The sequence below is a fragment of the Colias eurytheme genome, chromosome 32 (genome assembly GCF_061535395.1).
Source record: "Colias eurytheme isolate Ceu_HAF_F1 chromosome 32, ilColEury1 Martin Lab GWU primary, whole genome shotgun sequence".
In the NCBI taxonomy this organism is placed as follows: Eukaryota; Metazoa; Arthropoda; class Insecta; order Lepidoptera; family Pieridae; genus Colias; species Colias eurytheme.
Window position 1 is genome coordinate 1,199,952 of NC_143011.1, and position 24,371 is coordinate 1,224,322.

General features: G+C 33.7%; 1 long non-coding RNA gene across 1 annotated transcript; it reads left to right on the top strand.

Annotated features, from left to right (window-relative positions):
* Positions 1-558: 558 nt before the first annotated feature.
* LOC149895107 (uncharacterized) lies at positions 559-22,844 on the top strand. Its single transcript, XR_016458515.1, has 4 exons — positions 559-1,356; positions 1,632-1,730; positions 21,962-22,383; positions 22,668-22,844. It is a non-coding gene; the product is annotated as an uncharacterized LOC149895107 (long non-coding RNA).
* Positions 22,845-24,371: the final 1,527 nt, after the last annotated feature.

Genomic DNA, 24,371 nt, shown 5'->3' on the forward strand with positions numbered 1-24,371 from the left:
TAAATTAAAACATTGCTATTATGACCAAAAAATGTATAATGTTGGCAGCATTGGATATATTTTTCTCAAATCAGAATAAAATTTATTAATTTGCAATTTATTTAAGACGATACGTTTTTGTTTACTTTAGAATAATTTTATAAATATTTTAGTTGTGTTTAATAATTATGATAATATTGATTTCTTATTTATGTTTATAAAAAGCATAATTTGACTTTTATATTTGATATTCAAGGTATTCATAGACACAGTCTTCTATAATTATTGTGTAATAATAAAAATAAATTAAACATTAGTTACTTGTTATTATTATATTTTATTAAAAGAAATAATAAATATATTTGTATTTAATATATTCAATAGGTATAGCATATTTTCGAAAAATAATTAAATATGAAAATAATAAAACATAAATTATTAGACTCCTTATGCTACGGCCACACTACCTTATCGTCTACCGGGCTGTTACCGCAATAATTAAGGCATTATATTACCGTCTAAATTACTGCATGAACTGATGTGGTTACACTAGAGTTTACCTAGATATGTCGGTAATTATTGGCATTTACCGCAGCAAAAAAAATATTAGTTAATAATTAAAATATAATAGATATGGTTTCTGTAATAATTCATCAAGGATTCTTTCTTTTTCAAAATGATTTTTTCTTTTTCAAATCATCTATTGTACTTGGAAATGATAAATTTTGTTTGATCCGACGCCACGCATCATTGTGTACACTGCGATTTTTATAGTTCTTCTGTCGGGTATCCCAAAGAGAAGAATTCCAAGAATTCCAAAAATTAGCGCCATCGAGCGCTTTTTCATTTGACCACTCCATGTCGGTCGATACGTGCGTCGTCGGTGAGCTCATATTGCACACTGGACAAACGGAAGTGTGGCCGCATACGCAATAATTACCGCGGTTATTTTCTTTGATGTGCGAAAGAATACCGCCGCCGGAGCTATTGCCTACCGCCATTTATCATATTGATTGGCATTGTAGAATTATGGCCATAAGTCGTGGTTACACTTATGTGTTTTTAAAGTTGTGGCAATAATTATTGGCATATCGCGGTAGTGTGGCCGTAGCATTACTAACAGTTGGATTTTAATATTTAAATACATATTATTGTTTCTAAATTATTTTATTATTATTTTAATATATTTTTTAGATTAGATTACGTATTTTAAATACCTATTTCTTATTAATTAAAATATATTAAAAAAAAAATACATAACTGTGAAATTGTCTATTCCCACTTTTTTCGTAATGTTTGCAATTATTTTTACTTCCGGAATAAAAGACCCCGCGCCCGCGCCAATTCTCTTCCATTAACATTTCGTCTGTTCACAGGGTAAGTCGATTTACATATTTTATTATTAATTAATTATTGGTCTCATATTGTACTTGGAGTGATTAATGATTTGAGTTTTATTGTTGTCTTTCTTTATACATTTTTCTTACTAACAATTAAATTTGTTACTTTAGGTAATTATTATAAAATATAAAAAGACTTCATTTCAATTCATGACGATTTATTCTTTTGTTTTTTTTCAATGGTTTAATAAAAACAAGTGATGTCTGATTTTTAATGCTTTGTTTTTTTAAATAGTCATTTATCGTTTTCAGTAACTTCGAGATTCTACGTGACTTCGTGCCTCAACATGTTCCAAGCATCATCTAGCAACAATGGCGGCAACGCAGCGGCTATGGCGTGCATCGCTACCGGTAAGCTTTATTCAATTTATTAGGTTTAAAGTCAATTAATATACCTACATATATATTTTCATAAGGCTCTGTTAGGTAGGTAATCAATCACTTTTATCTTTTTTTGTGCAAATTGAAATGTTCTGAATAAGTTGATACTTACCTACTTTTAATGCTTAATAACAAAGATTTTTTTTATAAAATTGGTATCTGATGTTTAACATCTTAATACCTACGTAATTACCGTTGTTGTCATGTGTGTCTATGTACTTACCTTATAGGTTACAGAATAAAGTCATTTTCTTTAACATCAAATAGAATAGAAGATAGTATTTTAAAATATATAATAATATGTATAAATGTAGTAGGTAATAACTAATAAGTCGGTAATATATTTTTTTCCTAATTTGTTGTACTTAAATCGAAATGCGCGGGAATCACGAACCGGCAACGCGCGCGACGAGCGGGCGCGCCGCGCGCCGCGGACGGCGTCGGTCGCCATTTTGTGTGATAGATATTATATTTATTATAAAAATAAATTAGATATTAGGTACTTAATTCATTAAAAATTGTAAATATCCTTAAAAAGTAAAAATATTATTAATTATTATAAATCATGAAATTGTCTCTGATCATTCAAACACATGTTAGGTATATCAATGTTCTGTATTTTAATTTTTAACGTATGTTATAAGGATACATACCTACCTATTTTCTTTTCAATGAAAGCTTTCTGCCAGTGAGTAGTTAAAATTGGTCCACCGCTTTAAAAATTTGTATGTAATTGAACGTATATTATATATTTTATTTTATATTTATTTATTTTTAACTTATCTGTGGGTATAGATAAAGTATTGATATTTTCGGTTTAATTTCAATTAATTTTTCACATTCTTCACATTATGTAGCGAAGTTAATTAATTGAATAAGTAAGTAAATATCAGAAAAAAGTTATTGTGGGTTATCCATAAGAGATAGACATAATATACATATTATATATAACCATCACGGACTTTTCTATAGACCTTTTCAATGTTTACAATACTTAGTATATTATTTTGATAAAACTCGTAGGGTTCAGCCTGCGTTTGCAATGTAAGCGGAAAAAATGCGTTTGATAAAATTATTTGCGACATCACATTAGAAACCTCAAAAATAACAGTACTTCTCCACTATTTAATGGATGTTATTATACACATAAACCTTCCTCTTAAATCACTCTTATCTACCTATAAAAAAAACCGCATCAAAATCCGTTGCGTAGTTTCAAAGATTTAAGCATACAAAGGGACATAAGGAAATAGGGACAGAGAAAGCGACTTTGTTTAATACTATGTAGTGATAGTGATGTAGGTAGGTACTTACTTTCAACATTAAAGCGAGATTTATAAACCAGGTTTTAGAATTACATAGGAGACGGAAGGACGACTGAGTTGTATCATATACCTACTAGAGTCTAGAATTTTACTTGATAGGTAATGAGATTAATTTTAATTTGATATTACAAATATATAAGTTATATGTATACCTATACATGATTTAATAATTGCCAATAACAGTATGTAAACTATTTCCATAAAATAATAACATTCCATCATATTACGTAAGTACATAGTTTTGATAGGATTAAAATTAACATGATAAATAATTCTAGATATGTTTGATTATACGAGTATAATATTATACTGAAACGTAGATCGTCGCGAATATTTTTTTTATAGATTGCGCGGTAAGGTAGAATGACGCCACATTTTCTATTCGTATTTCGTAACGAGCTTAGTATTTTTTTAGAGTAGTTTCGACTCCTTTTTCATCTTGGATCTCATTCTCAACCCATATCTAATCGATTTAATATTTTTGTGTTACGAAATTTTAGAAATGAAGTAGTGATTTCACTAGGGATACTTTCTTTAACATATTTCATACGGATTTGTATTTTATAATCATAGGTACAACGCATTATTCTTTGTTTGGGACATTTCAATTTGCTTAACAAATTATAAATAAATTGTGCGGCATTATATAAATATTATGTTACTTCTGACCTGATAAAATCTCATTCTGTTTTTATTATTATTTTAATCGGTCAAATTATTATTAAAGGGTCAACGCATCAAGCCGATCCCCGGTTTAAGGGTAACAACGCACAATGTGTCGCGATGGCAACATGCGCGGCTGTTTACTCTTCTATTCTAAATAGAGCCGTATTTTCTCAGGAAAATATTGACACTATTTTAGAATTTGGTGACATGTTATACATTCAAGTAAGACCACTTGGGGTTGCGCATAATCATCCTCATTTATATCCTGAAGAATTGCCTTCTGATATACGTGTAGGGACCTATTTGGCTAATATTAAATCGATGGCAGACAACGATAGTTGGATCGACAACGGACTGTTTCCCACATGTGACAGCGACATAGCCACTTACACTTTACAATTAAAATTAATCCTAAAAAATAAAATATTTCACACTGCACATAACGACTCCACACATAGCTACCTTTTCACCGGCGCTAATAATACGATATCTTTTTGGAGGTCAAATAATTCATATTTTATTTTTAATAGCCATAAAGTAGACGCGAATAATAAATACGTCCATAACTCGCATTCGGTAGGAGCCGCACGTCTCTTTCAGTGCAACAATTTAGATACTCTTGCAAAGTTTTTGTTTTGGAATCCGGCGTTTGGTAGTCAATATCAAATTCATAAAATAATTTTAAATAATTTTCATAGTGTAAATATTATTAATGATTTAGTTAGTGTAGACAACCAATTAGTTAATGTAGACGACCAATTAGTTATTGTAGACGACCCTAAATTGTCTAATTTAAAACCGATAGTTTTAGTTAATAAAGGTATACCCCCAAAATATGACCCTAAATTAAATTCCCTAAAACCAAAAGTTTTAATTCAAAATATTCGCGACCCTAAATTAACAACACTGACACCCGTTGTCTGCATAACAAAATTACCCGACGTTAGGATTGTAGGTAAAAATACTAAAAAACGCGGTAGACCGGTTAAATATAATAAATCTAAAGCACACAAACAAAACAATATAAACGAAGATTCGGATAGTTCATCAGTAAAATCAGTAGAAGTAGGACGTAAGAGGGGACGACCAGGTAGGCGATCTATAGATGCAGATTCTCATTTAAAAGCGGTCACAAAATATAATAAAAATCATCCCGAGGTTAATAGGCAGGCAGTTCAGAAGTATAACGAGATCAATCCCGAGATCCATAGGCAGGCCAGTCAAAAGTTTAGTCAGAATAATCCAGAGGTTAATAGGCAAGCAGTAGATAAGTACAATCAAGTTAATCGAAATCTAGACGTGGAATTACGGAATTCCAATAATTTAATAGGTACGAAGAGTGGCGACGGCTTAACTGTCGTCAAATTGTATAGTTTTAAGAATATTTCATTATTAGATAGGGAGGCGTTTTTGTGTAGGCACTGTAATGCTAGATTGTTCTTTGAGGAAAAGAATCGTATCAAGTGGTGCTGTGGGGCTGGCGCTTATAACGTTCAAAACTTCCCGCCATTAAATGAACCATTCTATAGCTTTCCTTCTTTTTTGCATAAACCTAGGGCTTATAATAATTTATTTGCTTTTAGTGCTTTAGGCGTTACACACGGATTTCAACATCCGACAACGGGGGTATCATTTTTAAAAATTCAAGGGAGAGTTTATCACAGAGTTTTCGATCTTGCGTACTCAGAAACTACTAATCCGGCTGGACTTTACATCTATGATAACAGTGAGCGAGAGAGCCTCGCTACAAATTTAAATTTAGATTTAACTGTCATTCGATCGATTACAAATTTCTTGCATAATCACAATCCTTATATAGAGTGCTTCAAGCGGCTGAGCCAAGAACCATCTGACTACGCACACCTCATTTTTGAGCACACCACACGACGCACACATGGCAACATTCTCGGTGATATGCCTTTAGGCAACGAGATTGCTGCCATTATAAGCAATGAGCAGGAGCGTTACATTCCTCGCGCCATTGCAATCTGGAAAATTGGAGACAAAAAGCCTCACACAGTAGATATAATGCACCCCCTATATGAAACTTTTCAATATCCATTATTGTATCCGCACGGTAACCCTGGATGGTTTCCTAACAAAACGGACAATAATGGAGCAAAACTAACCCAGAACAAATATGTAAGATGTCTCCTTCTGAGCGAACCCCGTTTCAACGATTTTAATCGTTTGTCTGAAGAGTGGTTAGTTGATATGCAATGTAGGATTTTAGAAGAAAGACTTCGTTACCTGTATAACATCCAAAAAGGTAACACGGATAATGCTCTCCGTTCCGCTCCATTAAGAGAAGTAGAGTCAGTTTTACAGCAGATAAGTGTAGATGAGACTATTCGAGGAGAGGGTGGCGTTGTGCCTGGTAGAGTCTATTTGCCAAGTAGTTACACGGGGGGGCCTAGATATATGAAGCAAAAGTATATGGATGCTATGGCAGTAGTTAACAGATTAGGATTGCCATCTTTTCTTTTAACTTTAACTTGCAATCCCAAATGGCCTGAAATACAAAATTCAACAACAGGTCATCATAATACGCCTTCAATTTGTGCTAGAGTTTTTAACATTAAATTGCAACAACTTTTGAGGGATCTACGCACAGGGGTTTGGTTTGGTAAAATTGTTTATATTTTATATGTAATAGAGTTCCAAAAACGGGGATTACCACACGCTCATATATGTTTTGCAGTCGAGGGTGGTGGCCCCGTTCACGGTACTGATGTGGATAAATTTATTAGAGCAGATATTCCTGACGCTTCAGAAGTTGATGGAAAATTAAGAAAAGCTGTTTTAGATTACATGGTACATGGTCCATGCGGTCCGCCGCATAGGACAGATTTAAAATGTTGGGATAGTGAAAAAAAAAAATGTACAAGCTATTTCCCAAAACCAGAGACAGAAGTCACATATTGTAATGATAAAGGGTTTATTAACTTAAAGCGTAATAGTAAGAATACAGCCACCATTAAATACAGAGGGAGGGATGTAGAAATTAGTGATTTGTGGATAGTACCATACAACGCTGCACTTCTTCTTAGATATGATTGCCATTTAAATTTAGAATCAGTGTCCACTCGAACAGTCATTAAATATCTCTTTAAATATATGACTAAAGGTCCAGACGAGGCTCGAGTCGCCATTGTTCCAGATGAACTAAAAAATAACGAAATAGAACAATACGTCACAAAACGATACATCGGTTCTGGTGAGGCTGCTTGGAGAGTTTTTGAGTTTGACGTCACGGGACGTGAGCCTACTGTAAAGATGTTAGACGTGCATTTAGAAAATCATCAATCAATTTTTTTTAAGGCGGGAAATGAAGCGCGTGCAGTTCAGAATTCGGGTTCGGATCTCGTCACGTATTTTAATCGTCCCCTCGGTGAAGAATTCGATAGTTTAACATATTTAGATTTTTACGAGAGGTATATCGTTCATTCCAGCCGCCCCTCAACAAAAAATACAACCATTTATAATATGACCAACGGTAAATTTTTAACGAAAAGACAGAGGGGAGAAATAGTGACGCGTTTATTTTGGGTCGCGCCCAACAGAGGTGAACAATTTTATTTAAGATTACTGTTAGCTTTACACCCCTGCCGTAGTTACAGGGATCTTTATAACTTGGGTGGTCCAAATTGTAACACATTCCAGGAGGCCGCTAAAGCCGTTGGTATCGCCAACGATGAAGCCGAATACGAGATAGCTATGCAGGAAGCTTCATGTTTTTTGACCGGACCACGCCTGCGTAACTTTTTTGTATTATTGGCTGTTAACGGGGTAGCAGTAGCGACACTGTGGGAAAAATTTAAAAATGAGCTAGCTGAAGATATACTTAACCGCGTAAATAACGATCCGGATAGAGCGTACACCCAGGCCTTGGTTCAAATTGACCGTCTATTGCGAAAACATGGTTCGTGTTTGTTAGAGCAAGGTTTGCCTGACGCGCACGATGACACCACCGAACTAGGTCGTGAGAAGGCTCTACACGATGCAGACGGGTTACGCGAATTTGTGGATGTTTGGACGCCCAAGCTGTCTCATGACCAGCGGCAAGTGTTCGAATATGTGCAAAATTTGCTCACTGATCACGGTTTTCGCAATAGTAACGAAAGTGCTATTTATATAGACGGTCCGGCAGGCACTGGTAAAACGTTGCTATTAAATACGATAGCAGCGTACGTGAGGGGCGTACTAAACGGTGTAGTTTTATGCACAGCGAGTTCAGGTATTGCCGCGCAGAACTATGACGGCGGTATGACTGCGCACAGTATGTTTAAGTATCCGTTAAGCGCTATTGACGATTTAGGCTATTGGTATGTAACAAACGGAACCCAGAGAGCTGAACTTATACTACACTCCGATTTAATTATTTACGACGAAGCGCCGATGGTACACAAGTACCTCATTCATTTGTTAGATAGGTCTTTGCAAGACTTGACAAAGTCTAATAAAAGTTTTGGGGGAAAGGTTATCATTTTTGCTGGAGATTTTCGTCAGATTCCGCCCGTAGTTACCAACGCCAAGTGTCATTCAGATATATTTAATGCGTCAGTAAAATCATCGCCCTTATGGCAGAGTTTAAAGACGTTTTCACTAACTACACCTCAGAGGTGTAGTGAAGATAGTGTTTTTTCCGATTTTTTACTTCAAATAGGTTCAAATAATTTGCCTTTACATTCGGTAAAGGTCGGTAGATCTTGTCAAAATTTAATAGACCTTTCACTTTTATCATTTACTACTGATTTAAATGAGTTAATTAATTTTGTTTTTTCGGATTTCCTTTTAGAACACGAGCCAGAAGTTTGTATAGGTAGGGCCATTCTTTCCACTCACAATTCAAATATTAGAGAAATAAATAGGACTGTATTAGACCGTTTGCCAGGCGACCTTTTACATTTCTATTCAGTAGATAAAACGGCTACGGATGACACTGACGAATTGTATTTAGGCGTAGACGTGTTGAATAGTATGCACCCTAAAGGTATACCAGAACACGATCTCACTTTAAAAGTAGGATGTATTTGTATAATAATTCGTAACCTTAGTTTTTCAGATCATTTAGTTAATGGTACAAAAGTTATAATCGTAGCGACTTCACCTCGATTAATAACAGTTCGCAAACCGGGAATAGCCGAATTGTTCTTTATACCGCGAATCATGTTTAAAGCCCCCATTGATCATAATAGTCCAATAGAAATGTGTCGATTGCAATTTCCCCTTCAGGTGTGTTATGCAATGACCATTCATAAGAGTCAAGGTCAAACTATTAATAGGGTCGGCATAGATTTAAGATCGGACGTATTTAGTCACGGACAGTTGTACGTGGCATTAGGTCGCGTACGGGATAGGAACGATTTAATGCTTCTTGTACATAGGGAAAAATTAATCAACGGTAAACCTTACGTAAATAACGTCGTCATTCCACAGTTACTTTAGGGATTTCCCACCATGCATTACACTATTCACTTTGCTTGGTAGATTGACGAGTTACACTTGCAAGCATTACACACTCGGCTTCCTGGAATGAAATTGTTCACCTCCGTTCTATATCAGAAATCAATTATTAAAATCAAATCATGTTGCCAACGTTTACATTGTGCGTATTTTTTTATGAACTCTTATCATCACGACGCTAACATTAAAAAACGAATTGATTCTACGTTAAAGTTGAAACACTGTGTAACAAATTATTTGTATTAAAGTAAAATGCGAGAGCGAATGTATAAGTTTGTTATTGGTTTTAAGGTTGTATGCGCATTGTCGAGTATTTATATGTCAGTGGCGGTGACAGTAATTTATAAAATTGACTGAACTTTTCTTATATATAATAATGTTATAATGGATATGTAAAGTCATAGCAGCTGCTTGGTTCATAGGAATTTAAATGGATTTGAATGGACCTTATCGGCTCGGTGACAGGTGGAAATGCGTGTCGAGAGTCCTCTGCAAGGCGGTAGGTCGTGAGTTCCGGAGCCGGCGGCCGGCCGTGGGAGGCGCAGGAGCGACTCTGTCGCAGAGGTAAGTGCGGTGCCCTAAGTCGCTTTGCATTGGCGCTGCGTCGCGCCTGCAGTGATGGCGGTGACTAGATGTAGACAGTGTCGAAACAATAGAATATTACGATTGATAATGCGGGGCGTTTCTCTCAAGTTGTATGTATTAATATTTATATTACATCTCATATAATATGTCATAATTGTGCTAACCTAACCAAAATATTTGCGTATTTGAAAAAAAATGGACAGATCACGGATACACAAAATAAAAACAATTTTATGTTCCTATAAATAATTGTTATTTATTCTAAGTATCAAATTTGATAAATGTTGAGTGAATGTTATCACTATCATGTAAACAAAATTTAAATGGATATGATTATTAATATTATTTGATTAATATACCGAGAAATATTCACAAAACGAAAGATGTCGTTTACTTTAAAAGTCAAAGCAGTATCATGAAAGGTCGGGAACCTTCAGATGCTGGGAAATGTTACCCAGGCATTTTTTTTTCTTTTTCATATAAATCGCATTTTACTTTTCCAAAAAGCTGGTACATCTCAGTAAAATGAGCATTCTTTCGATTTCTTTTGCTGCAAAGATTTCGTAGTGGGATTATGTTGTAGGCAATAAAAAGACAAAAAAAGCAAAACAGAATATTGTTCATTGACTATTAAATAAAAATAATCATACTTTTACATTTAAGTTGTGCTTTAAATTCAGTGATTTAACTTTATTTATGGTTATTTCCGAGATACCAAATTAGGCTTATTTTTCCGAAATTAACCGAATAGAAATAATATTTATTAACTATCAAATTATGTGGTAATATAAAATGTGCTAACCCTAAGCTTCTTTTGATGCTGAACAATGTTGTAAAATATAGATCGCTACATTATTAGGTAATTTTGCCCATCATTGTAACTTTTGTTTAAAACAACCTTCAGTGATAGTTATAATATTTCAAACGTTATTTAATGACATATTATGAGTAAAAGAAACCTGTGTTTTCGCCATCATGCACAAACTATCAACTTGAATTTTCACCATTTTTTTTTCCCGCGAAATGACACATGATATTCAATGAGTTACAACAAGTTGCTGATTTAAATTAGCGACACACACAATAGGCAGTGTTGACAGACAAATTAACCAACTATTTTACACCAAATACTTTGAATGTTGCCAAAGTATGAAGGTATTTTAACAATTTAAAAATTTGCATGAAGTGTTCTTCAAAGCAAAGCTGATGACCCATTGTACGCCAATCATCACATTTTCAGTACCCAATCACTTTATTAATTTATCTATGAATATTTTATTCGTATTATTATTTATCAAAATACAAACTCGATGCCATAAAGCATTGGTAGCACATCTCGTCTCTCTTTGCTTGAAGTGTTCTTCAAAGCAAAGCTGATGACCCATTGTACGCCAATCATCACATTTTCAGTACCCAACCACTATATTAATATACCTATGAATATTTTTTTAGTATTAATTTATTATTTATCAAAATACAAACTCGATACCATAAAGCATTGGTATCACATCTCGTCTCTCTTTGCTTGAAGTGTTCTTCAAAGCAAAGCTGATGACCCATTGTACGCCAATCATCACATTTTCAGTACCCAATCACTTTATTAATTTATCTATGAATATTTTTTTTAGTATTAATTTATTATTTATCAAAATACAAACTCGATACCATAAAGCATTGGTAGCACATCTTGTCTCTCTTTGCTTGAAGTGTTCTTCAAAGCAAAGCTGATGACCCATTGTACGCCAATCATCACATTTTCAGTACCCAATCACTTTATTAATTTATCTATGAATATTTTATTAGTATTATTATTTATCAAAATAAAACTCGATGCCATAAAGCATTGGTAGCACATCTCGTCTCTCTTTGCTTGAAGTGTTCTTCAAAGCAAAGCTGATGACCCATTGTACGCCAATCATCACATTTTCAGTACCCAACCACTATATTAATATACCTATGAATATTTTTTTAGTATTAATTTATGATTTATCAAAATACAAACTCGATACCATAAAGCATTGGTATCACATCTCGTCTCTCTTTGCTTGAAGTGTTCTTCAAAGCAAAGCTGATGACCCATTGTACGCCAATCATCACATTTTCAGTACCCAACCACTATATTAATTTACCTATGAATATTTTTTTTAGTATTAATTTATTATTTATCAAAATACAAACTCGATACCATAAAGCATTGGTAGCACATCTTGTCTCTCTTTGCTTGAAGTGTTCTTCAAAGCAAAGCTGATGACCCATTGTACGCCAATCATCACATTTTCAGTACCCAATCACTTTATTAATTTATCTATGAATATTTTTTTTAGTATTAATTTATTATTTATCAAAATACAAACTCGATGCCATAAAGCATTGGTAGCACATCTCGTCTCTCTTTGCTTGAAGTGTTCTTCAAAGCAAAGCTGATGACCCATTGTACGCCAATCATCACATTTTCAGTACCCAACCACTATATTAATATACCTATGAATATTTTTTTAGTATTAATTTATTATTTATCAAAATACAAACTCGATACCATAAAGCATTGGTAGCAGCACATCTTGTCTCTCTTTGCTTGAAGTGTTCTTCAAAGCAAAGCTGATGACCCATTGTACGCCAATCATCACATTTTCAGTACCCAATCACTTTATTAATTTATCTATGAATATTTTATTAGTATTATTATTTATCAAAATACACTCGATACCATAAAGCATTGGTTGCACATCTTGTCTCTCTTTGCTTGAAGTGTTCTTCAAAGCAAAGCTGATGACCCCCTGTACGCCAATCATCACATTTTCAGTACCCAACCACTATATTAATTTATCTATGAATATTTTATTAGTATTAATTTATTATTTATCTACTGAATGAACTATATACTGAAGCCCTATGCTTCTTGAGGAGATAAAGGAACAATCATCAACATTATTTTATTATAAGTATCAAAATATAAACTCAGCACCATAAAACATAAGAGGTACATCTTGTCTCCTCTTTTCTATTCAAAGCAAAGCTTATGATTGGGTATAATAATATACAACATTTTCAGTACTTAAATTGTAAATTATACCCGAATCCTCATAAATTGAAACTTTGATTACAGATTATATATTATAATAATCACACCTGCGCAAAGCATGCATATGCATTTACGAGTATTTTATGTAAAAAATATTGTAACAAGAATATGGTTATTCATCACATCGAATAAATTCAAGCGTTTGTTACTAACGTAAATAATATAAAGGGTGGAATTTTTACTTCTTAGATTATTTCGTATGCCTTTAATTTGCATAAATTAAAATGTATTTTTAATTATTTTATTTAAAACGGCAAATTGTTTAATAGCTACCAAAAAAAAATACATAAAAAATATCAGAAAAAAGAAATATACAAAAAAAGACAAAAAAAAACACTAAAAAGAACAAAAAAAAAATAACAAAAAAAAAAAACGAAAAAATAATAATGATAGAACATCAAGAATATATTTGCCGCATCAACGAAACAAGAAACAAATACTGGAATTACATACGTTATCTAATTAAAATAGCCATTTTACTATTATAATAAACAGTCATAGCCATTTTACTATTAGATATAGAAAGCAATGAAAACATTGGTCAGACGCAATAGCCAAACAAACATGAGTGACATGATGACTTTTTCTCACTCCAAAAATGTCTCGAAGCTGACAAAAGAAATTTTCTGTTCACCAAAGGAAACGTCGTAAGTGGACAAAATCCTTGATAAAAGCCAAAGAAAATTGACTATCACAGTGAAAGTTCACGGTAAATATAATATATGTAATTTAAAAAAATGGCATTATGATCCAGTTGCCGTCGTATGTGAGGTCACAAAGTTTTGGAACTAAACTGAAGTGCAAATTATAACCGAACGAACATGAAACTAAAATCCTAATATTAACGACATCAAATACAACACTGAAGGCTATGCTTTTATGATTGATTTGTATGATAATATTTTCTGAAACGACATCCAAACAAGAACATGAATTCTATCCGGTTGCTGATCGCACTCGCTGGGCTTCCCAAAAGGGTCTCACCCGGTGGGGTTGATCGCACGGATCCTGCAAGCGAGTGGAGTTAATGAATTTTAATTTACCTACATAAAAATACTTGACTGTATTCAGTATTGAAGTATGGTGGAATAGTTCGATATATATGTGTATAGCGTTTATTTAGTAATTCCAGTATTTTGAATCACCTCAATCAAGCAAGATCAAGATTTATTTTATAATTTAGTATAAAAAAATGTATTCGTATAAATTTATTCTTTCATCTCGTTTTAAATGGAACTAAAGTTTAAAACAAATGTTGGTTGTCGATTATTATGTACTTATGAAAAAAAAATATATTAACATACACGTTACGTTGTCAACAGTTATTTTAAAATAAATTAAAGTTATAATATTGTAATTCGTATTGCAAAAATAAAAACTTTCTTCCTTACTTTTACTCTGCCTTCTCTTCTTCGAGAGAAACTTTATTGAATTAAAGTATCAGGCAACTCTTCTATTTTTTCGCTATACCTTCTTATGTAACTCGCCCTTTTCGTTTCGTGTTATTTAATTACACCACTGTGCCTATTCTTCTTTCTCTTCTTTATATCTTCTCTAAATTCTTCTTAATACGTTATAGTTTATACTATGTGTAATTTAAAAAAAAGTCAACGTTAACCTGTAATATTAAGAACTCATTGTATATAAAGTACATACTATCATTATGTAAAATACATTTTATCTTAATGTACCTAATGTTGGAATACAGCTGGTCGACTGGTTATTTATTTTGTAATTTGAAACATTTCATTGCTTGCTTGCTTAAAATAATTAAAGTGACTATGTAGTAAGTACGGTTATCGTACAAACTCCAAACCTAAATCGAGAATTGAAGAATTGTTATACTAAGTACAATCAATTGCTTTTTTCACATGCATATAATATATCTATAAAATATAATTTTAGTTTTTATTAGATACATAAGTAGAACATTTATGTTTACGTATCACCTATAAGTTTTTGTTATTTACAATATTTTATTAAGACAATGTAAAATGTATGAAATACTCTAAGAGTTGAAAACATCTTTTGTTAGTATGATAACCATATTCTTGAATATTTTCCAACGCAAAAAAAAACTACATTATCAAAAACAATTAATCAATATCATAATTACTTCGAAAATGCATAGTGTCTTATTGTGATTTTTTTACCAAGGATATCTTTGCCCGAAGATCAATTCATAAGTCAATTTTTAAATTGCAAAAATACCTTCATACTTTGGCAACATTCAAAGTATTTGGTGTAAAATAGTTGGTTAATTTGTCTGTCAACACTGCCTATTGTGTGTGTCGCTAATTTAAATCAGCAACTTGTTGTAACTCATTGAATATCATGTGTCATTTCGCGGGAAAAAAAAATGGTGAAAATTCAAGTTGATAGTTTGTGCATGATGGCGAAAACACAGGTTTCTTTTACTCATAATATGTCATTAAATAACGTTTGAAATATTATAACTACCACTGAAGGTTGTTTTAAACAAAAGTTACAATGATAGGCAAAATTACCTAATAATGTAGCGATCTATATTTTACAACATTGCTCAGCATCAAAAGAAGCTTAGGGTTAGCACATTTTATATTACCACATAATTTGATAGTTAATAAATATTATTTCTATTCGGTTAATTTCGGAAAAATAAGCCTAATTTGGTATCTCGGAAATAACCATAAATAAAGTTAAATCACTGAATTTAAAGCACAACTTAAATGTAAAAGTATGATTATTTTTATTTAATAGTCAATGAACAATATTTTGTTTTGCTTTTTTTGTCTTTTTATTGCCTACAACATAATCCCACTACGAAATCTTTGCAGCAAAAGAAATCGAAAGAATGCTCATTTTACTGAGATGTACCAGCTTTTTGGAAAAGTAAAATGCGATTTATATGAAAAAGAGAAAAAAAAATGCCTGGGTAACATGTCCCAGCCTCTGAAGGTTCCCGACCTTTCATGATACTGCTTTGACTTTTAAAGTAAACGACATCTTTCGTTTTGTGAATATTTCACGGTATATTAATAAAATAATATTAATAAACATGTCCATTTAAATTTTGTTTACATGATAGTGATAACATTCACTCAACAATTACGTTTTACATCTCACTACTACAACATATTAGCTGCATCATATCGATCGCTTGGCTTCATCCTACGGTGCTCCAAAGAATTCAAGGATCCTAAAACAGCGCTTGTACTTTACAACAACTTCGTTCGTAGTCGTCTGGAGTATTGTTGTACAGTCTGGAACCCATCTTATCAAACGCATATAATTCGGATCGAGCGTTTACAAAAATTACTGGTCCGTTGTCTAGCATTCAGAACTGGAATTGGTAAAACCTGCACAAGTTATCTGGACAGACTCAATAACTTCAAGATGTTGAGCTTAAAATCTCGACGTACAATGTTAGATATATTTTTCTTATATAAAATAATTAATAATTGTATTGATTCTTCTGAATTATTGGGCAGAATATGTATTAATGTCCCCGCCAGGATCCCTCGATATCCCTGCGCTATACTCAGAACTCTTCCATTTCGAACAAACTTATGGAAGCATTCCCCAATAGTTAGACTTACCCATGAGTACAACGTTGTTGCAGCAAAGTCGCGTGAAATTGATATATTTCACAATTCACTTGCGGTATTCAAGCGTATTCTTAATAAACATTTCAATGAAACATGTCGATAAGCACCATACTATTTACAATAAATTGTAATAATAATAATAGTAGTCAGCATTAGTTTTTTAATTAGTAATTAGTAATATTAGTAAAAACGATATTATTGCAAATTTGTTTTGGATCTACTTTGGTAAATTATTATTTGTTTGTTTGTATTTCCTGCATCAGAAATTGTATTTCATTTTTTCATTAAACTAACATGATATTGTTATCCGTTTAAATATACGATTGTTGTAATTTCCTATAAGTAAAGAAACATAATATATTGTTATTATACGATAAGCTATTTTAGTATTAACTATTAAGAGTTTATAAATTATGTTTTCTTTGTTGGAAATTCTTAATAAAAATAAAAAAATAAAAACATTTATCAAATTTGATACTTAAAATAAATAACAATTATTTATAGGAACATAAAATTGTTTTTATTTTGTGTATCCGTGATCTGTCCATTTTTTTTTCAAATACGCAAATATTTTGGTTAGGTTAGCACAATTATGACATATTATAATATGAGATGTAATATAAATATTAATACATATGTCGGAGTATTGATTTATTCAGTTGGTAATAACGCCATCTACTGGTAAAGTTGTGAGTTTGAATATTGACATAGTAAGACTTGAAGTTTTAACGAATGAATTTATGACAATGACAAGTGACAATGACATTTTCCTTGAGTCAGTAGTTTGGCTGGTTGGGGGGTGTCAGTTCGACCGACACTTGCCGCCCGACAGCCAACCGCGCCAGTTGTGCGCACTGATTCTTTTTTTATTATTTACGATCATGGCGGACGTTGAAATTAATCGCGAGGAATCTCCGAAAGCAGCGGTGGGATCTGACCATCATTCCTCCAGTGTACTTAACCGACACCCTGCTACTACGAGCGAGACATATTTCCGAGAATCAGCGAACCAATCCGCCGAATCAAACTGCGACGAACAATCTACGCCACGAGGTACCGAAAACCGTAACGTGCCTAATAATAGTGCTTTTCCTAATGTGCCTCCTGAGATGTGGGCTTCGTTTTTCCGTGGAATGGCGGAGACTTTTCACAATAACGAAAACCAAACTCCAAACTCCAAACCACCTGTGAAGAAGATGAAACCCACTGAAGTGTACATTCCGTCGTTCGATCCTGACGATTGCGAGTTTACGGCGGCGCAATGGTGTGCCGAAATCGACCACCACCGGACACAGAACTCATGGACGGATTATGAAACGAGAAATGCTGCTTTTACGCATCTACGCGGCCGAGCACGCAAGTGGGCGTCCAAATCATATCCTTTGTGCAATACGTGGGATGAAGCGAAGGAGCGGTTAACAAGACAATTTGCCTCCATCAAGCGTTTCCACGACCTTTTCCGGGACATGGTGCAATACACGAGTGACCGCGCCGCTAGCTACGTGGAATACTCCACCAACAAGCTGGCGATGATCGATCGACTGGAGACGGCGTGGAGCGAGGCGAACAAGATCGAAGTCGTCATATCAGGTATCTCTGACAATCAGGTACGATCAGATTTATTAAAAAATACCCCCACGGACTTTGTAACATTGGATAGACACCTTGCTACCTACCCTCAAATTAATAAAAATAATAAACGACCTTCAACTTCGAGCTCTTTTTGTAGTGACTTTAAGCAGCGTAAAATTGAAACAAATGACCATGTTATGTGCCACAATTGCGGCAAAATGGGGCACTATAAGCGAAATTGTAAATTCCGTTCGCACACTAAGGTTTCACATTCGGAAACGTCTCAATTAAAATGTTCCCCGCCTGTCGATAAAAATGTTCAGTGCACTTATTGTCGCAAATTGGGGCATACAGAGGAGGTGTGTTTCTCTAAACAACGCGACGAAAAATTTAAAAAAAAGTAATGATATAAAGTCCGTTAATGTGTGTGTGTAGTCAGAATCGCCGCTTGTTAAAATTATTGTTGGTAGATTTCAATTACAAGCCCTCGTAGATAGTGAATCTAACTGCTCGCTCATTCGTAAACCTATCGCTGACGTTATGACCGGTGTACGAGATTTTTTTATTTTTTTATTTACGCGTTTAACTGGTATTGGTTCCACTTTCACTCATTCTTTTTCCCGTATTACTTTGCCTATAGAGATGGATGATGTTAAAAAAAAATTTGATGTTTTTACGCGACTCGGGGTAAACTTAATAATTAAAAATAAAGACGTTCACGTTTCTCGCGATGTTCGTGCGCACGTTTGTGCTTTGCAAAGTGCCGATATAGAAGCAATCGATACCTACCTTACGGACATCTAAGATATTGCTCGTTTACGTGCTATTATTGAAAATTTTAATGAGAACTTCGTAAAGGGGAACTCTCAGACGGTCGTAACAACAGGTGAGATGGAAATTAGATTATAAGATCCGAACAAAATAGTGCAGCGTCAACCTTATCGCCTGGCCCCCGCGGAACGCAAGGCCATGATTGACATAATAGTTGACCTCCAGTCTAAAAACATTATCAGCGAGAGTACGTCGCCATTTTCAAGCCCGGCGATCCTCGTGAAGAAGAAGGATGGCTCTGACAGGTTGTGTATTGATTTTCGTGAGCTGTATTCGAATACCGTGCGCAATATGTGTGTCATGAAAAGCTGAGTAAATATCCTATGAGTTTACCAGAAATGTCTAATCAATTTGATGATTTGTAATAAGAGTGAGTTTTATTTTTCTAATCGGCTTTAAAAATTAATAATTAAATATTGAGTTATGTTAAAATAAAATGATTAGTCGCCAAGTAAACGGCATTTGTTGAGATACACGATTGTATTTATTATGTCCACGGTTGCGATATGATGATTTTTCCTTTATTTTTGTTGTTGATGTTTTGGTTAGTAGAAATGTTTACAATTTATTTTGTTGATCAATGCTAATAAATGATCGCATCTCTAGACGCTTGTTTCTTTTTCCTTTCCTAAGAGGAGCCGATGGCGTAAATTTAGCATTGGAAGCTCCGCGCTTCATGCGGAAGATTAGCGTTGGAATCCATGTGCTGCACGCGTAAATTAAACATTGGAAGCTCCGCGCTTCATGTGTTGGTTCTATCTACATTGGAAGCTCCGCGCTTCATGTGTTGGCCCTACATTAGAAGCTCCGCGCTTCATGTGTTGGCACTACATTGGAAGCTTTGCGCTTCATGTGTTGGCTCTACCTACATTGGAAGCTCCGCGCTTCATGTGTTGGCACTACATTGGAAGCTTTGCGCTTCATGTGTTGGCCCTACATCGGAAACACCGCGCTTCATGTGTTGGCCCTACATTGGAAGCTCCGCGCTTCATGTGTTGGCTGAATCTACATTGGAAGCTCCGCGCTTCATGTGTTGGCTCTATCTACATTGGAAGCTTCGCGCTTCGTGTGTTGACTTTACATTGGAAGCTCCGCGCTTCATGTGTTTGCTCTAAATACATTGGAAGCTCCGCGCTTCGTGTGTTTGCTCTAACTACATTGGAAGCTCCGCGCTTCATGTATTGGCTCTATCTACGTTGGAAGCTCCGCGCTTCATGTGTTGGCTGAATCTACATTGGAAGCTCCGCGCTTCATGTGTTGGCTCTATCTACATTGGAAGCTTCGCGCTTCGTGTGTTGGTTCTATCTACATTGGAAGCTTCGCGCTTCATGTGTTGGCTCTATCTACATTGGAAGCTTCGCGCTTCATGTGTTGGCTCTATCTACATTGGAAGCTTCGCGCTTCGTATGTTGACTTTACATTGGAAGCTTCGCGCTTCATGTGTTGGCTCTATCTACATTGGAAGCTCCGCGCTTCATGTGTTGACTCTATATGGGAAGTTCCGCGCTTCATGTGTTGGCTCTACATGGGAAGCTTCGCGCTTTATGTAGGTTCTACGTTACAAACCTTGACGAAAAGTTGTGACCAGAGCTAAATAGGTTTAGAAATCGCGCGAGAACGCGCTATTTGTCAGAATGGCCGTGTCGGAGTATTGATTTATTCAGTTGGTAATAACGCCATCTACTGGTAAAGTTGTGAGTTTGAATATTGACATAGTAAGACTTGAAGTTTTAACGAATGAATTTATGACAATGACAAGTGACAATGACATTTTCCTTGAGTCAGTAGTTTGGCTGGTTGGGGGGTGTCAGTTCGACCGACACTTGCCGCCCGACAGCCAACCGCGCCAGTTGTGCGCACTGATTCTTTTTTTATTATTTACGATCATGGCGGACGTTGAAATTAATCGCGAGGAATCTCCGAAACATATAACTTGAGAGAAACGCCCCGCATTATCAATCGTAATATTCTATTGTTTCGACACTGTCTACATCTAGCCACCGCCATCACTGCAGGCGCGACGCAGCGCCAATGCAAAGCGACTTAGGGCACCGCACTCACCTCTGCGACAGAGCCGCTCCTGCGCCCGCCGCGGCGCGCGCCGGCCCGGCCACGTCTCGCCGCCGAGCGAGGCCGCTCGCGCGCAGCTCCGCCCGACACCGGCCCGGTACCGTCCGCGGATCCATTCCTTCCGTTGGACTAAAAGCGCCCGCTATCGTCTTTCATGATCCATCGTTATTCTATATTCGAAGGGCTATCATTTCATTTTTATAAATTGCATCACGTCCGACGTATATTTACAGTACAACGCGCTACATCATTACTTCTAATATCGTACTTTTACATTCGCTGAGCGCATTTTACAGTAATATTTAAATATTTTGTCTCGCTATGCTTCAATTTTCTATGTAGATCAATCAATTTTGTTTTTTAACATAAACTTACATGCACAACACAAACTATATTTTTGTGTACATAAAATCAATTAAGTTTAGTTTATAGGTATATAGACTAGAGTAAACTAGAGTAAATTAATTTAGATCGTGTAAATTATTGATGTAGAATGTAGATATTTTATTCATACATTTTATTTACGTGTATACCTAAGTATGTATTTTTGATAGAATCATGGTTATATTTATTTAATTTTATTTTATTACACGCATAACGCTTTACTTAAACACGTGTCAATCATATACACACTTTACAATTTTTATTTCTTTTATAGTTAAGTATAATAGTAGTAATTAGTGTATATCGAGTACTTAGACGGTAGTTAGGTAACTCCGCCTGTGTTTGAGGGTGAATAGAATAAATTTTATGAGATTATTTTATTCTACCTCATCGCAGCCAGTCCCAAGCCTGGATAAAGGAGGAGGTGGTAGTTTTGCATTAATACAGAAAGTTTCAGATATAATTTGCTCAGTATGATGTGAAACACCTCGCTGCCAGTCAAAAAAATTGAAAACAGTGTTCCTTTTTGCGGATATTTGTCATAGGTTTATATTATCTTTTATAATCTTCTTATTATCTTTCTAAATTTATGATACAACTTATATAATATTTCATATATTTCATATTTTCCAGATCGCAGAAGACGGACAAACAACACAAAAGAATAGGTTTAATATGACAACATTAAATCACAAGTTAAGTATATTATATTTGTTTGGCATAATTCCTGTTTGTCTAAAAAGGAGCATTAAAAAAACATAATATCTTGATTAAGTTTAGATAACAAAAGTATGGATGCAAAACTCTCAATAAATTTAAAAAAAGTGTATTAAAACGTTTAAAATGATTGCCAGTGATAAAAAATGAGGATAATCAAATATTTTATAAATTTTTTTTTTTCAGAAACGCCACAATTGAATCCCAGTAGAAATAGGAAAATATAAAAGACCAGTTTCATCCATAGGAAGAAAGATACTACTTATTTTACCAATAAAAGGACTTGAGGGCAAAATATTTTACATTACATATAAAGTTTTGATGAGAAAAAATATCAAGTTAAGTTCATAATATATTTATTGACCTAATTCCTGTTTGTGAAACATTTAAACTGTATAAATGTAATAAATAACACATCATGATTAAATTTACATTTTAATCGACTTCGAAATTGGACTTATTCTCTTTTTCGCGTTGTTACATCATAATTTTTCACTGAGAAAACCGATTTTGAGAATTCTTTTTTTTTATTTGAAAGCTGCCTGCAATGTGGTGGTCCCAATTATTTGATTTAGTTTTGACAAATTGAAGGTTTTCATTAAATGTGGATTTTTTTTTTCAGAAATGCCATAAATTACTCTATAACATAAAGACAGTTTCATCAGGAGGAGGAATGACACAACCAATAAAAAGAATAATTGAAGTCAAAATATTGTACATATATAAAACAGGCTTTGTATCAGTACAAAATGGAATCACCAGTTAAGTATGTTAATTATATTTTTGGCCTAATTTTTGTTTATGAAACGATCAAACTACAGTATTGATCAAAAATATTTTTCTCAATGCAACCTCTGTTACTATTAGAACAAAATATATTTTTTTATAAATTTATACTATTAACTATATTTGTTGTAAAATACATTAAAATCTTTAATTTCTAACTATAAAACTCTCATCACAAACAATAAGTTTTATAATAAACATCGCTGTTAAAAACCAAAGTTGTGACTTTCAAGAATTCATATATATATATATATCTATTCATAAATTGAATTTCAATCTAATCTTTATTATGGACTATTCTTGATTTTTGATTGATACTCATACTCATGCATGTGAAAAAGGATAACAAAAATATGTATTCATATTTTAAACAATTTCAGCCAGACGCGCCAGGTGCTCAAAGCAGCGTCACTAAGAAGAAACACGTGAAAGCACGAAACAGACCACCATCGTGCTCCGTGGCTTTATCCGCATTGTTACGCTCCTATTGGTCTTAGCAAGATGTTATATTATATGTTTAGCCTTTAATATGTTGATCCGACCTGTTTTTATAATATTTACTTATTCAAAATTTTAAGTTTATCCATGCACTACTGTTTACGTCTAGCCCGGGGTAGCATATTTTTTGCTTCGATTATTATTTTGTAAATCGCACCCAAAAAATATTCAAGTGTATTTTCCTACGTTTTTTTTATGTATAGATTTTATTTAAGTTGTATGAAAAAATGTATTACTGTTACCATTAGTTGAATAATATAGTCATGTTAATAAAACCATTTTAGTTTCAATTATTGTTGTTTTATTCGCAATTCAAAAATAATTATTATTATTGATTTTATGAAACTAAATTTTGATATAATATGTAAATAATCTATGAAGATAGCTGTTTTATTATTGAAATAATTAAAGTTTTGATTAGATAAATTGCCTATCATCTACTACACAAGACAATGTTTAGTACTTATTACCTACTTAAAATTAGCTTTTTCTTATGCCATTTACTTAATGATCTAAGTATGCCATAGAAACACATAGAAATGAACTACTAAAATCATTATTCACATGTTCGATTCAATAAACAGTGTATGAAGAACTTAACAAATTAATCATTGCAAACCGACAGATGGAACTGATATAAATAACTATATTTTTATTTTTTTATAATAAACTTAGGTATATCTTCCTAACACCTAATTCAGTAGGTACATAAATTAAAAAAGGCACTACGAGGATTATAAAATGATAGAATTAAAAAACACTGATAAATGATAGAAAAAACACTGATGAATGATATTGACAAATGAAAATTTTAAGATTTTTAACTAAGTAATATTAATGGTCCTAACTACTATTTAAATTATTGGCTTGCAGCTAAATTACTAAAATACCTAAGGGACTAGAAATATTGAGAATACAACTTCAATTAAAAATCAACAAAGTCAATTTAATGTAACTAGATAAGAAAAAATAACGATATCAAACTATTATTTCGAGGTTTTACATAACGAACTACCTACCTACTTAACATTTAATTTTAATA